This window comes from Marmota marmota, unplaced genomic scaffold (genome assembly GCF_001458135.2).
Source record: "Marmota marmota marmota unplaced genomic scaffold, marMar, whole genome shotgun sequence".
Classification (NCBI taxonomy): Eukaryota; Metazoa; Chordata; class Mammalia; order Rodentia; family Sciuridae; genus Marmota; species Marmota marmota.
Genome location: NW_026000225.1, coordinates 2591821 through 2606670, shown reverse-complemented (window position 1 = coordinate 2606670; position 14850 = coordinate 2591821). Strand labels below are relative to the sequence as shown.

Sequence of the window (14850 nt, the reverse complement as noted above, 5' to 3'; positions counted from 1 at the left end):
AATGTGTGACTGTGGAGGTTTAATCAAAGCACATCAAATCATATAAAGCCAGAATGATGCTTTAAGTCTATATCAAGAAACTAAGTTGGGCTGGAGTTATAGCTCAGCAGTAGAGTACTTGCCCAGCATGCTGGAGGCCCTGACTTTAATCCTCAGCACGGCCAAAACAAAGAAGATAGAAACATAACTTGGTAAATGACAGAATAATGTAGTTCAGTTCTACAGAACAAAATCAGAATGTTGCTTGGTGAATGTGGAATCAAGACTCAGCGAGTTGAATAATGTCCCCCAAACTCATGTCAACCTGGAAGCTCAAAATATGACCCTATTTGGAGAGAGGGTTTGAAGATGTAATTCATTAAACTTAAACAAGGTCCTGTTGGATTAGAATGAGTCCAGTGTCTAATGTTTGTCTCCTTATAAGAGGAAGGTCACACAGAGAAACAGAGAAGATGACTATATGGAGATGGAAGCAGAGATTGGAATGATATGGCTACTAGCCAAGGAACTCCGGAAACTACTGGATACTAGAAGAAGCAAGGAAGTATTTTGTCTTAGAGCTTTCAGAAGGAGATTGGTCCTGCTGACACCTTGAGTTTGGACTTTTGGCCTCCAGAACTCTGAGATAATAAGTTTCTGTTTTCTAAACCACCTAGTGTGCCATAATTTGTTATGGCGGCCACAGGACACTAATGCATCTGGCAAGGTGAATCTGCTCGGTGTGAACAGCCTGTGGTTCCTGTTGTGGAAGCCCAGAGAGTGGCAAGATCCCATGGCTCTACCTGCCAAAGCCCCACACTGCTCCTGCCAGCTCATCATAGCAGCTTCTCCCTACACAGAGCAGGGACCTCACCCCCACTTTTTGCACACTCCAGGCTGACCCATTCCCTCGTGTTACTTTTCTTTCTTGCTGAGTTTGATAAATCTCCACAGTCCTTTATTCTGAGAACAAACTGTCCAAGAAGTTTCTCAGATGGAACTTTTACTAACTGCATTTAGATTCTTCTTCATTTCTCTCAGAATTCTGAGATTGTGCTGCCCATATCCTCTTGTACGGGTCACATGTGGTTTAAGCGTGTGACAGAGATGCCCTTCAGAAAAGGAAGGGTTTGGGAGTGAAAGAGTGAGTGTGTGGTGGTCAGGACAAGATGCTGGAAGAACAAGGAGTCTGCCCATCCCTCTTTCTTGCCTCTACTTACTAGATGAACAGTTGGTCAACAGATTTTGCCAATCTCTTACAAGAAGATACTCCGTGAATAGCTGTTCTTCCCCCTTCAAATTCGTCTCCCCATATTCTGTGTCATTGCATTTAAATTGTCTCCAAACTTTTGGGGCCAAACAGTACTCTGAGAGTCCATAAGTTTTTAGTTTTTTCTTGTAGTTCATGAGCTTCACAAAAGGCTGTTTATAAGAACAAGAAACCAGCCTTCTATTTGTGAAACAATAGCAAGTGATAAAATAAACATGAACTTAGCATACTTGCAAATAGCAGGGGAAAAAATAAATAGCCAAAGAAAGTGTGAGCTATCTCCTTCCCTGGCTGAATTTCACCTCCTGTCAGCACACATTTCCTGCCAATGCTTTTCTTAGCAAGAGGCATGTGTCTTGATTGACAGCTGTCCTCCTGGTCAACCTCAGGTCAGAGTTAATCATATTTGTATCGGTCTTCCTTCTTTAGGTTGCCAGCCCCGTGTTGAGAACTACATGATATCAGTATTTGTATTCCCAGGCAGTTCTGTGTGCAAGGCAAATATTCAGTAAATAACTTATATTGAATATAAGCTATTTTTATTGTTCTTATTTTTGTTCTTATTTTTGGTGTTTAGCTCTTAAGATATACCTCTGCATGAAAACATTTTTAAAACTAACACATGGGATATGCTCAAAACAAACTTAATTTTTTCTCCCATTGTTCTTTTAAATGTACTTATGGAAGGTAATCATCCCTACCTGCTATAGTTTGGATCTGAAACATTCTCCAAAGGCCCATGTGTTAAAGACTTGGTCACCTGCCATGACACTACTGGGAGTGGGTAGAACTTTTAATAGTGGGGCCTAGAGGAAGGAACTTAGGTCATTGAGGGTGTGCCCTGGGAACCCGTTCCCTAATCTATCTATCTCTCTCTCTCTCTCTCTCTCTCTCTCTCTCTCCCCACACACACACACACCCCTCTGTTTCCCAGCTGGCATGAGGTAAGCAGACTCCTTTACCATGTGTTCCCACCATGATGTACTGTTCTGCCACAGGCCTAAAGCAACAGGTATTTTGCCCTAGTGTCTGCAAGCTAACACACTACCCTTGGGTGGAGAATTGGACACAATCCTGACTTCTTTGCTCACTCTACTTAGACAGCTCTGTGTTCATTATAAATACTCAGAAATGAGGACATTCGGTCTAAAGTATGAATCTAATGCTTCAGCCTTCACTCAAAGTGAAGATTTCCTCCCATTCCTGTGCTATGGTAGGCAGCCTGCTTATATGGGAGGGCCTGTGGTCTTGCTCACCTCCCCCACACTCAGTACTGTGATGGGGTAGCGAGGAAGGGATGGAGGAGAGGTAATCGTATGGGGCTGTCCTTAGTTGGCTGTGCTCTTAGTGCCAGGCAGATGGTGAAGAAGGACCTTTTATCTAGTGGGTTTCTCAGAAATTCTGGTCACTAGGACCTTGTCTCCCATGCTTTTTCAGCCTTTCCTGCCCAGGGGCTACTTGTTTTTCTTACTCAGTTCCCTGGTCCCTCTGATCAGCCTATTTGATAGAATTTGTGCCTTATTAGCAAACTCCAGGTGCATGACAACTCCTAGTGGCACTACTTCTATCTCACTGTCATAAGCAACTTTGGTTTTCTGAGGCATGAGACCATTCCTTCAAGCATCCCAAATACAAGAACCTCATTCAAAGCCCTCTAAGTGGCCCTAGGAAAGTCCTAGCCCTAGGCTTATGGTGAAGGGACTAATACCAACCCACTCATCTGCACTTTCCTTCCCTGGTCCCTTTTTATAATTTCCAACTCACTTAGGGTTTTAAGATAAATAGGACCAACTTCAAAATTTGCTTCACAAATTTTTCACGTACCATGTTTACTTTGGGGTCAGATTATGTTAGCATTTCCATAAAAAGTGTAATACTCTTTTTGGTTGTACATTTTTGAACATCTTTGTCTTCACAGCAAGATGACTTTTGAGACAAAAACCTGTCTTACCATCCACTAGGTCTATAGTGTTTGGCACAATATGGTGAATGTAACTAGGCCTTTCCCAAAGAATCCCTAAAGGTACCAATGGTGATGCATTGGGCTACCGTGACCCATCTCTACAGACTGATTTCAAAGTGCCAATACTTTCCTGCCTCATTATGTCCAAAAATGAACACAATCAATTCAACCACATTAGTATTATTTAGTTTCAAATATTTTTGTCTCAAATTCTGAATCTGTACTACCCTGCTATTTTATATTTGTTGAATTCCATTTTATAAGCAGTTCAATGTAGGAAAGAAAGATATCACCCCCAGAAACCTATTTGAAATCTCCTAAAATGAAGTAGTTCTTTAGGACCTAAGCACAGATAAAATAATAGGCCTTTGGTTCCCATGCAGGATTTCTCACAGCTAACAGGAATCACATGAGTCAAGACTTTTTATATTACAATGGACAGAAGCATAGCTTTAATTAAGTTAAGCAAAAACAAGAGTAATGACCCATGTGAGAGGGACTAAGGGACAGAGTCCATGACAGGCTAACTGGATCCAGGATTGTCCTTACTCCTCCTGTGGTGTCTTGACCTTATTATCTTTGGTGGCTGATGGGTTTCTTCCATGTGCTAGAACAGGCAGCTTCTGGTGGCCTCAGAATTCATCCTCCTAGCACTTATTGCTCCAAAGTAAAAGGCCTAGAAAAAGACTTCAGTGGCTTTCTTTTGTCAGGCATGCAGCCAAGATGAAAGGAGGAAGGGGGAAAACACGCTAGGCAGCCAGAATACAAATAGGTGCCTCAGCAGCCCACCAGTAGAGCACTTCCCGTGCGGGTTTCCATGCCAGGAAAACAGTGGTTAAAATATTGTTATGGGCGATGTGACTTTGTCCCCTTCCCCCATTTTAAATATTGAAATCCTAACACACCCTGTGCCTCGAATGTGACTGCATTTAGAGATTGGACCTTCAAGAAAGTAATTCAGTTAAAATGAGGTCATTAGGGTGGACTCTATTCCAATATAACTGGTGTCTTTCTGAAGATAAGGGAGGACACAGACACACACAGAGGGAAGACCACGAGAAGACTCAGGGAGAAGACAACTATCTGCAAGCCAAGGAGAGGAGCCTCAGGAGAAACCAACCCTGTCAGCCCCTGGAATCTCTGACTTCCACCCTCCAGGACTGTCAGAAATAAATGTCTGTTGTGGAAGCCACACAATCTGGGTACTTTGTAATGGCAGCCTTAACAAATCAAGATGGATGCAATGAAATACTAGTGTAAAACTGAAAATATCCAGGAAAGAAAAATAAAGGTGAGTCACTGTCCCTTTTGAATTTCTTGGCACAAAGATGGGATGATGTGCTGTGTGACTGCTCAGCTCAGGGCAGAGCTGGGCTTCAGAGGAAGCCAGGGGCCAGAGAGAGGGGACAGAGCCACAAACTGCTGTGATCCATCTGGCCCTGAAAAGGGAGCTCTGCATCTTGCAGCATGTAATTGGGGTTGAATCACAGGACCAGCACCACCCTGCCTGACCCAGAAAGCAGAGCAGATGGCAGCAGAAAAGGGCAGCAGGAAGAGGCTCATTCTCTGCTCTCCTGCCTTCAGGCAAGTGCCCCACAGGGCCCTATCTCATGGTGCCCTCACTTGCAAAGCCTGGTGCATAAGCAAGCAGGGCACTTGTCTCGGGCACAAAACCTGAGGGGCTTCCAAAAACTCACTTGTCAAGATAAATAATCCTGTAATATAATGCTCTTAAAAATCAAAATTAATGTAAAAACATTCATGACAAACAAATATTACTTTTTTCCTTTAGCCTCAGGTGTCAAAATGGTTAGCACAGAGCTTTTATGGATATTGTCTTTATTTAAAACATTGATATTTTGTTCATCTTAGGGGGTCTGTGGGCATTAATTTTGATCTTTAAAATTATTACATAAAAATTATTACATTATGTCAGGCACAGTGGCACACAACTGTAATTCCAGCAGCTTGGGAGGCTGAGGCGGGAGAATTGCAAGTTTAAAGTCAACCTCAGGAACTTAGTAAGGCCATAATCAATGTAGTGAGATCCTGTCTCAAAATAAAAAGCCCGGGGATGTGGCTCACATGCTAAGCACCCCTGGGTCTTATCCCTGGTACCAGAAAAAATATATATATATGCATATATGTTTTATTAAAATATTACTTATCTTAAGTTATGCATGTGTGCGCATGCGCAGTGCACACACACACATGAATACAAGTTTTAAAAAATGGCCATTTGGGGCTGGGGATATAGCCCAGTTGGTAGAGTGTTTATGCAGCATCCTAGATGCATAAGTCTGTGGGTTCAAACCCCAACACCACCACCAACAACAACAAAAAGACTTCTATTGTATAATTGACAGTAATGTTCTAATAACAATGTTTTGATATTACACTATAGAGATATAAGATGGCACCACTGGGTATGTCATTGCTGTAACTTCCTGTAAGTCCATAAATATTTCAAAATTAAAATTTGAAGGGATGTTATTTTTTAAGTACCTGAACTTGTTGGCACTCAGTTCAATTTGAACCCAGATAAGTAGGCTGGTACCTCTTCTGCCCTAGTCCTGGTCCTGCTTGTTCAACCATTACCATTGCTCTAAGAATAATGGAAAACATCAACCAAGACTCTCAGCTCACTCAGTGAACTTATAGATGTTTTAGCTTCCATTTTATGTCAGCCATAGAGATTGTGGCTCATGAAATATCTATCATTGGGGGGTTGACTGAGGAGGTCCTAAAGAAGATCTCAATTTAGGATGATGGGGTCCTTGACAAATACTGTAGAAAAGAATTTCTAGGCATGTCAAATATCGAGGCACAGAGATTTACTTAGTAAAGCAAGAGAGGAGGTGGGCCATCTCAAGAGTAAGAGACACTAGGGTTTTTAGGCTTTCTTTGTAAAAGGAGAGGTGTGGGCATGAAAAGATAGGTGAAGATGACATCCACCAGTGATCACAAGATGGTTTTGGGGATCCTTAGATTGACACCTTCTCCACTATCTGATCGATAGATAATGTTGGGAAGGCACCCTCTATTACAAGTTTCCAGCAAAGCACCTTATATTATAGATTTCATATTTCCCTTTACTCACTCTGTTCTAAAAATATATGCATTAGTGGGCTAATTACCAGTGCACAGGACAATTTTTTTTTATTGTTGGTTGTTCAAAACATTACATAGTTCTTGATATATCATCTTTCACACTTTGCTTCAAGTGGGTTATGAACTCCCATTTTTACCCCATATACAGATTGCAGTATCACATCAATTACACATCCATTGATTTACATATTGCCATANTCTGTACCATTGGTCCACCCGCCTGTTTTGGTACCAGTACCATGCTGTTTTTGTTACTATTGCTCTGTAGTATAGTTTGAAGTCTGGTATCGCTATACCGCCTGATTCACACTTCACAGGACAATTTTTATACGTGAGTGAATATCCAGTAACTTTAAGATTGTGAGTAAAGATTTATAGATTTCCCAGAAATTTGGAAATAACAGTCCTGGGAGGAAAACTGACTTTGGGAGGAAAAGTATGAAGAACTTAAGCACAAGTCTTTTAGACTATATTTTCCTGTCCTTCCTTTGTCTCCTTTCTATTTACCTTTTATTTCTTTTCTATCCTACCTTACATCTACCTGCTCCAGACAGTTCTGCTAATTTTTTCCTTGAATGACACTTTCCTCCTACCTAATTCTATCCTGTTCAGTAAATTCTGTGCACAAAAAATTTCAGAGGTGAAATGATTGGGTTATGAGGACCTTAACCTAATTAATACATAACCTGCTGGTATAGATTAACTGGGCAGTAACTTCAGGCAGGTAGGATGTGACTGGAGGAAGTAAGTCACCAAGGGTGTGCCTTTGTGGTTTACATTTTGTCCTTGGGAGCAGAACTCTCTGTCTTTGCTCCTGGCTATCATGTTCCAAGTGCTTTCCTCTGCCACACCTTTCACCGGAATAGTCTAATTTACCTCGGACTCAGAGCTATAGAGTCAGCCGACCATGAACTAAACCTCTGAAACTGTGAGTCAAACTTTTACTCTTCTACATTTTTCTTGTCAGGTTTTTGGTTATAGTGATGAAAAACTGACTAAAAGAAATACAATTCATAGACATGTAAGTGAGAGCCCCCACAGATTTCCACTTCCCAAAGTTAACCAACTGTATGTGTTGAATGTTCTTCTGGCCACTTCCTTTACTTTTATTTTCTTTCTTCCAACACTAATCCTTTACCTTTATTGTCCCAAATGGTGCAGGGAAGAAAATCATGAATGATATAAACATGGTTCTTTTCTTTATAGATGTTACATAAATATAAATATAAACCCTCCTATTCAATTGGTTGAGTCATTAATAAAGAAACTAATTTCTGGCTCATCTTTTCCTGCTGTGGATTCACCAAGAAAGAATAAAAGATCTCTGTGACCAGATGGACTGGCAGACTGTGCTGTCTTGCCCTTTCCACGTTACTCTCCTACCCCCTGCCCTTTGTCAGCTCTGTTTCAGGTTTCATGAGAGGGATTAAGCTGAAATGCCCTAGAAAAGGCTTCCAGAATCTTAGGAGATAAATATCTAATTGGGGAGAGAGGAGGGAGGGTGATGAGTAGAGTGGGAAGATTTCTCAACCCTCAGAGAAGGGAGAATGTTAGGGGCAACTGGAGATAAGAGGGGCCAGGATGCCTTGAACCCAGAACTCCACAGGGGCATGATTTCAAGGGCCCTAAGTGACTCTTTAATTTAGAGCTTTAATGCGAAGTCCTCTGGCTTCAGCCTGGGATCAGAGCTGCAGATCTTTGAAATGGACCACAAAGGGTTGGACACTGGACACTTAACTTTGACCAGAATCAACTCAATAATGGAGACACTTCTATTTTCTGAAATGCTAAATACAACAGGACTCTTGCCCTGCTCTGAGGCAATAAAAACTGACATTGAGCATACACTGCTGTAGTCAGTTGAGTCTGGGGGCTGGATGTTATTTGATTTTAAACAATAAAACAATACTTACTGCATCCTAGTGTTGCAAAACAAATTTATGCATACACACACACACACACACACACACTTCCACTCATAAATATTCCCGAGTTTCATTGATCTAACATGAATTCTGCATTACCATTCTTTTTACTGTACAGAGAACAAGCTATACCAGAAGCTTCTTCTTATAAAGACAGAGCTTATCACATCTTTTGCCTGAAGTATGCACCCCTCAGGAAGAACATTGAAGAAGTTTACTCTTAAATGAACAGATCCTGTATCTTTACAAAGCTTAGACTACCTGGGTGATACATGGCTGTGTGATGCAACTTGGTGTGGTTAAACAGCTTCCTGAAGATGCAAATTTCCACAAAACAATCTCAGGGTTCCTTTGGAAGTTGAAAGGTCACTACCAGCGTCAAGGTAGGACATTCCTTCCTCCATATAGTGGTTCTACTTTAAAAGACAAACAAAAACCCTAATGTTATTGGGGTATAATTTATACATGAAGATAAAGATGTGAACATTTTTTATTAACGGTTGTATTCATTACCACCATAATCCACATACAGAACCATTTCCACTGCCCCTAAGTGTTTCCTTAGTCAATTTACAATAAGCACTCTTTCCCCAAGAACCCACTGTTCTGTCTTCTGTCACCATAGATTGGATTTGCCTTTCCTATACTTTCAGGTAAATGGAATTATTATATTCTTTTGGGTCTGATTTCTTTCACTTGGCATAATTATTTTAAGATTCACCTATGACCTGAATGTATCACTACTTCATTCTTTTTTATTGCTGAGCTGTACTCCATTGTATGAATATACCAAAGTTAATTTGTTCACCTATTGGTGGACCTTTGGGGTGTTTCCAGTTTTTGTCCATTACCAATAAAGCAAAACCAATTCTGCTATTAGGTGTTTTATGTATTCAAGTTTTATATATCATTTCAGGTGGGAAAAAAGCATTTGGCTTCTCAAGAAAGAAAGAAGTAAAGAAAACAAAGAAAGAAGGAAGGAGGAAGAAAGGCAGACAGGAAGAAAACCACAGGTGAAATAGTCAAAGCTTAGTCTTTGGAAGCAGAGAACACCTGGCTCTGCTTCTGGTTATATCTGCCTGAAAAAGTGACCACACTTTTTTATGTGCTTCTTTGTTTGGCAAAAAGAGAATATTACCACCCAGAATTACTGAGAGGATTAAATTCAAGGAGATCACCTATGTAAAGTGCATAGTAAGTCCTCAAAAAATGTTGCTTCTCTCCATCTCCCTGCCTTGGAAAGGGATGAGCCAGCTGAGCGGGCTTGCAGGCCCTTAAGCTCAGCAGACCAGATGTACATAATTTCTGATCAGTGTCACCCTGCGGGCTGTCTGTGAGCTCAGATGATTTAGCCCAAGTGCATATTGTCTAGTTAGAACTGTGTTCTATGGAAGTTTGGTCATTTTAAATCATGCTCTAAATAACCTTTTGTGAATTGATTAACTATTCAAAGCTTCAAAATATCCGAAGTTATCTTTAGCTTTGTAGGGGATGTTAGATAAGATGAAGAAAACTTGAGCCTGCAGCTTGGTTAGTAATGAAAAGTTGCTACCAGCTACACATTAGAAGTTTGTGGAGAAACAGGCTCACCAGGTACGGGGATGATGGGGTGGATAGGGAGCGGGGATAGAGTTATAGCAGACTGTTCTAGAAAAGCCAACAGCTTTGTGTAAGTCCTGAGCTGCAGATTCTGAAGACCTGTACTGTCAAATATCACTCTGTGGGAGTCACAGAAAAAGAGATGCTGAAGCATGCAGCAACTTGGAAAATAACCACCTGAAGCACCTGGAAAAACAAAAGAGCTTAGCAAGGTCGTGTCAGATCTAATGAGGACAGAGACACCTTGGCCAAGAATGAGAAGATTGGAGTCTTGTGATAGCTCCACCTCCGGTTCTGTGCAAATCCCTTTGGGAGCTTGGTTTCTTCGTCTGTAATGAAGGGGTTAGCACCACAGTTGCTTCCAGCTCCGACATCCTATAATTTTGTGATAGTGATTAATCCATGGATGTTAGGTGCTGGGAACTTGGCTACTTGATCCAGCTTCTGATGTTCATTGAGCCCCCATGTAAAGCAACTCTTACAAAGGTACAAGCTGGGAGGATTTATGAGACAAAAAGAAAAAGAACAAAATTGGAGTGGGGGTGAAGGGATGGTCAGTTCAGTTTTGGACATGCTACACACATTTACCGTATATATTCTTGAAGACATCGGGAATACAAAACTGGAGGTTAGATGAGGTCATAGCTGGAGAAGCAGAGTTAGGAATCATTAACAAATAAGTTTCAACAGATATTTACTGAGCACTTAGTTAGTGCTAATATTCATCCATATAACCCACAAACATTTATTTGGCATCTATTATGTCAAGTCCCATGATATATACTGTGGAAAAATGAAAGAAGAGAGGAGGCACATACTTGTTTTTAGGAATATACAATAGAAGTTGCATTTGGATAAGACAAAAAGAGTTTTGCTACAGGGTGGTGTAAGATTTGTTCTGTGAGAGAAACACAATCTGTTTTGGGGTTTTCGAGAAGATACGTAGGATTTCAACTTCAGGGAATCTTCATTAGAAAAAAACTTTGAAAAAAGAATAAGATTTGCTTGTGGAAATGGGAATTGGGGAGGGCATTCCAGAGTGGGGAATAGAGCAAATGAATACTAATGAATGGAATGGGAAGGTTTGAAGCATCTTCAAGGATGGCAAGAAGTCTGGTTGAAACGTGAGCATAGGCCTTGCAAAAAGGAATAGTGGAAATTAAGCATTGGGCAAATCAAGATTATATTATGGAGCGCTGAAGGCTGAAGAGTTTCCTTATTTTTTCATTACAGGAGGGTGCCATTCCCTTTTTAAAAGGATATGAGTGGTGGTCTGAGCTTGACCTTAGTAGTATCTCTCTGGTTCCACTAAATAGATTAGATCTGAGTTTGAAATCAGAGCCGGATGAACTTCTATGTCTAAGTATCATAATTGGATGAGCCTGGAGATGATAAAGCCTGAGGGGAGAGGTATGAATTAATCCATGGCTATTAGGTGCTGAGACATGACTGGGAACTTGGCTACCTGATCAGGTTTCTATCCAAAACACTGAATGTGGCAGATCCAAGGCAAAAGGCAAAGCATCTAGAAGGTGGAGACATCTACTCAACTGTTCCCAGGCCCAGAAACAAGCAATTGAAGTAGAGAGATGAATGGGAATGCTTTTGGTCTTCAAGTCTACGTCTCACATGTCCCATCAAATTCAACAGAATAGTCCAGTGGAAAGAGGTGTGGATTCAGGGATCTGGCTCATCTCTGGCTCCTCAATTTTCCATCCATAAAATGGGGAGTTTATTAGGAAGGTCAAGGAGTTAAACTAGTAGGTGCTTCATTCCTCCAGCTGAGTCAAAACTACAGCAAGCTCCCTAACTACATACACACACAAACTCAAGTCATGTTTTCAAAAATCTCATCAGCCTAGCAAAACGCAGGGAGACTGCTCTCCCCCACGGTGTTGTGAAGTATTTGCATTGTGCTGAAACATCACCAAGAAAGCAGCCAGATGGACAGAATCTAAAGTAAGGGGGAAACTCCAGAGGGAACTTTATTCCGAAATGAAGAACTTAGGCTTTCTGACTTTTCCCATGTTTTTAAACTCTTATTTTACCTTACAAATGCAATTCCCCCCATTCTGTCAAACCACGTGCTCTCTCCACAATTTCCTTGCCACAACATGGTGAGAAAAGGGAGAGGTGCAGTGAGAATGAGCTGATGTTTGCAAAGGGCTTTGGAAGTCTTGCTGGAACATGCTACACAAACACAGGATATTATTTCTAAGCTGCCACTGCTTAAAGAAGGGAGAGACTGGGAGGAGCAGTGTCCTGATGTTCTGAGGCAGCAGCAGGGGGTAGGTCAGAGGAACAGGAAACACCCAGCAACTTCCCAGAGGGAATGTGAGAGCAGAGCAGTGGGAGGGAGCTGAGGCTCTAAAGTCCATCTCAGAGAAGGTGGCTGCCCACAATTTACAGACTGTATTGAAGGACAGAAAAGCCTTCTTAGCAATTCAAATAATAAAAATTGAAGATATTTTTGCAAAGAAATAATTGAGAGGCTGCAAGAGGTGAGCAGGGATTGTGGTAACTCCCTCACCCTCTCCCCAGAGCTGTGTATGCAAATTTTATGGAAAGAATTTCTATGACTCCTTTCAACAGGCACCTTAGGGAGAGTCAGACTTTCTGTTTCCATGCCTCTCACTGATTTGAAATGGGAGATCACAAAGCTATCAGCCAGTACCAGACTCCTTTGCTCCTTTGCCTTGCTGTGCAAAATAAAAGGAGAGGTCCACTCTTCTCAGAACTGTGACCTCTAAGGAAAACTACAGCCAGCACAGCTCCCTTCATATTCTTTTAATGATTGACATCATTAGAGACCTACAAGGAAGACCTTCCTACCTGGTTCATCAACCTCTGCCTTCATTATACCTATTCATCTATTGGTACACGTTTGAGCTTATGGCATTTCAAAAAGAGATCTACCTAAATTAAAGACCCGGCAATGGGGGCTTCTCTTTACCTAACTCTTTAGGGAGCTATTTTTGAAATAGATTCAAAATGGAATTGGACTTATTTCAATTCCACAAATATGTACTAAGTATCTACTGCATGAAAAACACCATGCTAAACCCCATAATGAAGATGAAATGAAGAGAAAGAAATGAAGACGGTTCTGGTGATTTGCATATTATCTAGTAAAGGAGAGAGGCACATATATAAAAGACAATCATGGAGCAGAAGGACATGGAGGATGAACAGGGATTTTTTCCTTCTTGCGGGGATTAAGAAAAGGAGTTGTACACAGGTTGGTATTGACTTGACCCTTGAAAGAGAGGTAGGACTTTGCCAAGTGACCATGGGTGCTCATTCCATCGGGAGCCAAGATCCAGGGGAGAAAAATGTGGAAAATTGTGAACACATGACTGGAATAGTTCTTACGTGGAGGGTGCTGTCAAGGTGAGAAATAAATGGTAGCTTTGGATCTCAGGGTGAGCAGTTTGGACTTCTTTTTTCATGAAAGAAGGAAGCACTGACTGTTATTTTAAAAGTGGCATAATGGAGTTGGCATGGCCTGGCTTGGTAGCACACGCTGCATCCCAGCAGCTTGGGAGGCTAAGGCAGGAGGATCAAGAGTTCAAAGCCAGCTTCAGCAAAATCCAGGTGCTAAGCAACTCAGTGAGACCCTGTCTCTAAATAAAATACAAAATAGGGCTGGGGATGTGGCTCAGTGGTCAAGTGCCCCTGAGTTCAATCCCCAGTATTCTCCAACCCCCCAAAAAAGAATGGAATTGTCATGGAGCAGGGAGACCAGTTGGTAGACTGTTATATTAGCTTGGATGTGTGGGGAGATGAGGACTTGTTGGGTCCTCGTGCCACCAAAAGGATACATGTGCATGTTGACTATGCCACTTGTCATAGACATGGCCGTCTGGATTTCGGCTGCAACCTAAGTTCCAGCCTTTTCACTGTCTGTTTCAGTGAAGGGGGAGAAAAAGGTCAGAAAATGAAATGAGACCAATTTGGAGTATGATAAGTCATCAACACTTCACAAGCCCAACTGCCCTACAGTGATGTAGATTGAGCTTTACAGGTTTGGTGGAGGTTTATTGAGCACCTACTATCCTAAGTACTGTTCTGATCATTCCTCTACCCCCACTTAGATCTGCCAGCTCTGTATCCAGGGTACCTGACCTCTCCAAAATGTATCACAGGCTTCTTGGGTTCCAGCTGGGCTGGACCTGCATCAAAGGAATCTGATATTAGACATATCCCTTAGTGGTCCTCAACTCTGCCCACACCTGTTGACCTAGTCTCATTAATTATTTTCTTCTAAGAACAATAAATTCTTCCCAGTGTGTCATCTGTTTTCTGCCAGGACCCTGACAAGTATATTATTAAATGGAATATGGAATCATATGCACTATTGATTCTCATAACAGCCTGGGAGGTATTTCCATTTTATAGATAAGGAGAAAGAGGCACAGAGAGGCTTAGAGATTTTCTGTGGCAAAAACAGGAACACTTACCAATTACATTGCTCCCAATATTTCCATCACAACCCCAGCTCTTCCTCTGCCAGGGTGATTGTGGAGGTCTTATTCTGGGAATCACATAAAGTAAACAGCCAGGAGGGCTTAGCACCACACAGAGGTAGCTTCCTTGGACCTACAGCCAACCATTGCATGAATGAAATGCGAACCTTTCTGTGACAAGACAAGAGATTTGTTATTTTTATTACCCATTCTAAGCAATATGCTTTTCTACGGTCACTTAACTAGTAAATAGCAGAACCAGGATATAAGTAGGAGACAAGACAGCTTCACATCCTGTGCTTTTGGATGAGGAATTAATTAGGAGGGAGAAAAAAAAGGCAAAACAAAACAGTACTAGGTCAAGTGAAAACAGAGCCTGGAGCATTTTCTCTTGCTCACTTTTTCCATCACCACCCATAAAATCAGGAGCTTACATTTCTTGAGTGCTTAACATGTGCCAAGAACTGTGTTAAATGCTTTACCTTGTCATTACTGAGTACTCACAGGAGGCCTACACTATTATTATCCATGCCTTTC

At 41.5% G+C, this 14850-nt stretch overlaps 1 long non-coding RNA gene across 1 annotated transcript; it reads left to right on the top strand.

Moving 5' to 3' along the window:
• The first annotated feature begins 7036 nt into the window (after positions 1 to 7036).
• Positions 7037 to 14141, top strand: LOC125613259. The gene is made up of 3 exons (XR_007343764.1): positions 7037 to 7251; positions 8367 to 8631; positions 9165 to 14141. It is a non-coding gene; the product is annotated as an uncharacterized LOC125613259 (long non-coding RNA).
• Positions 14142 to 14850: the final 709 nt, after the last annotated feature.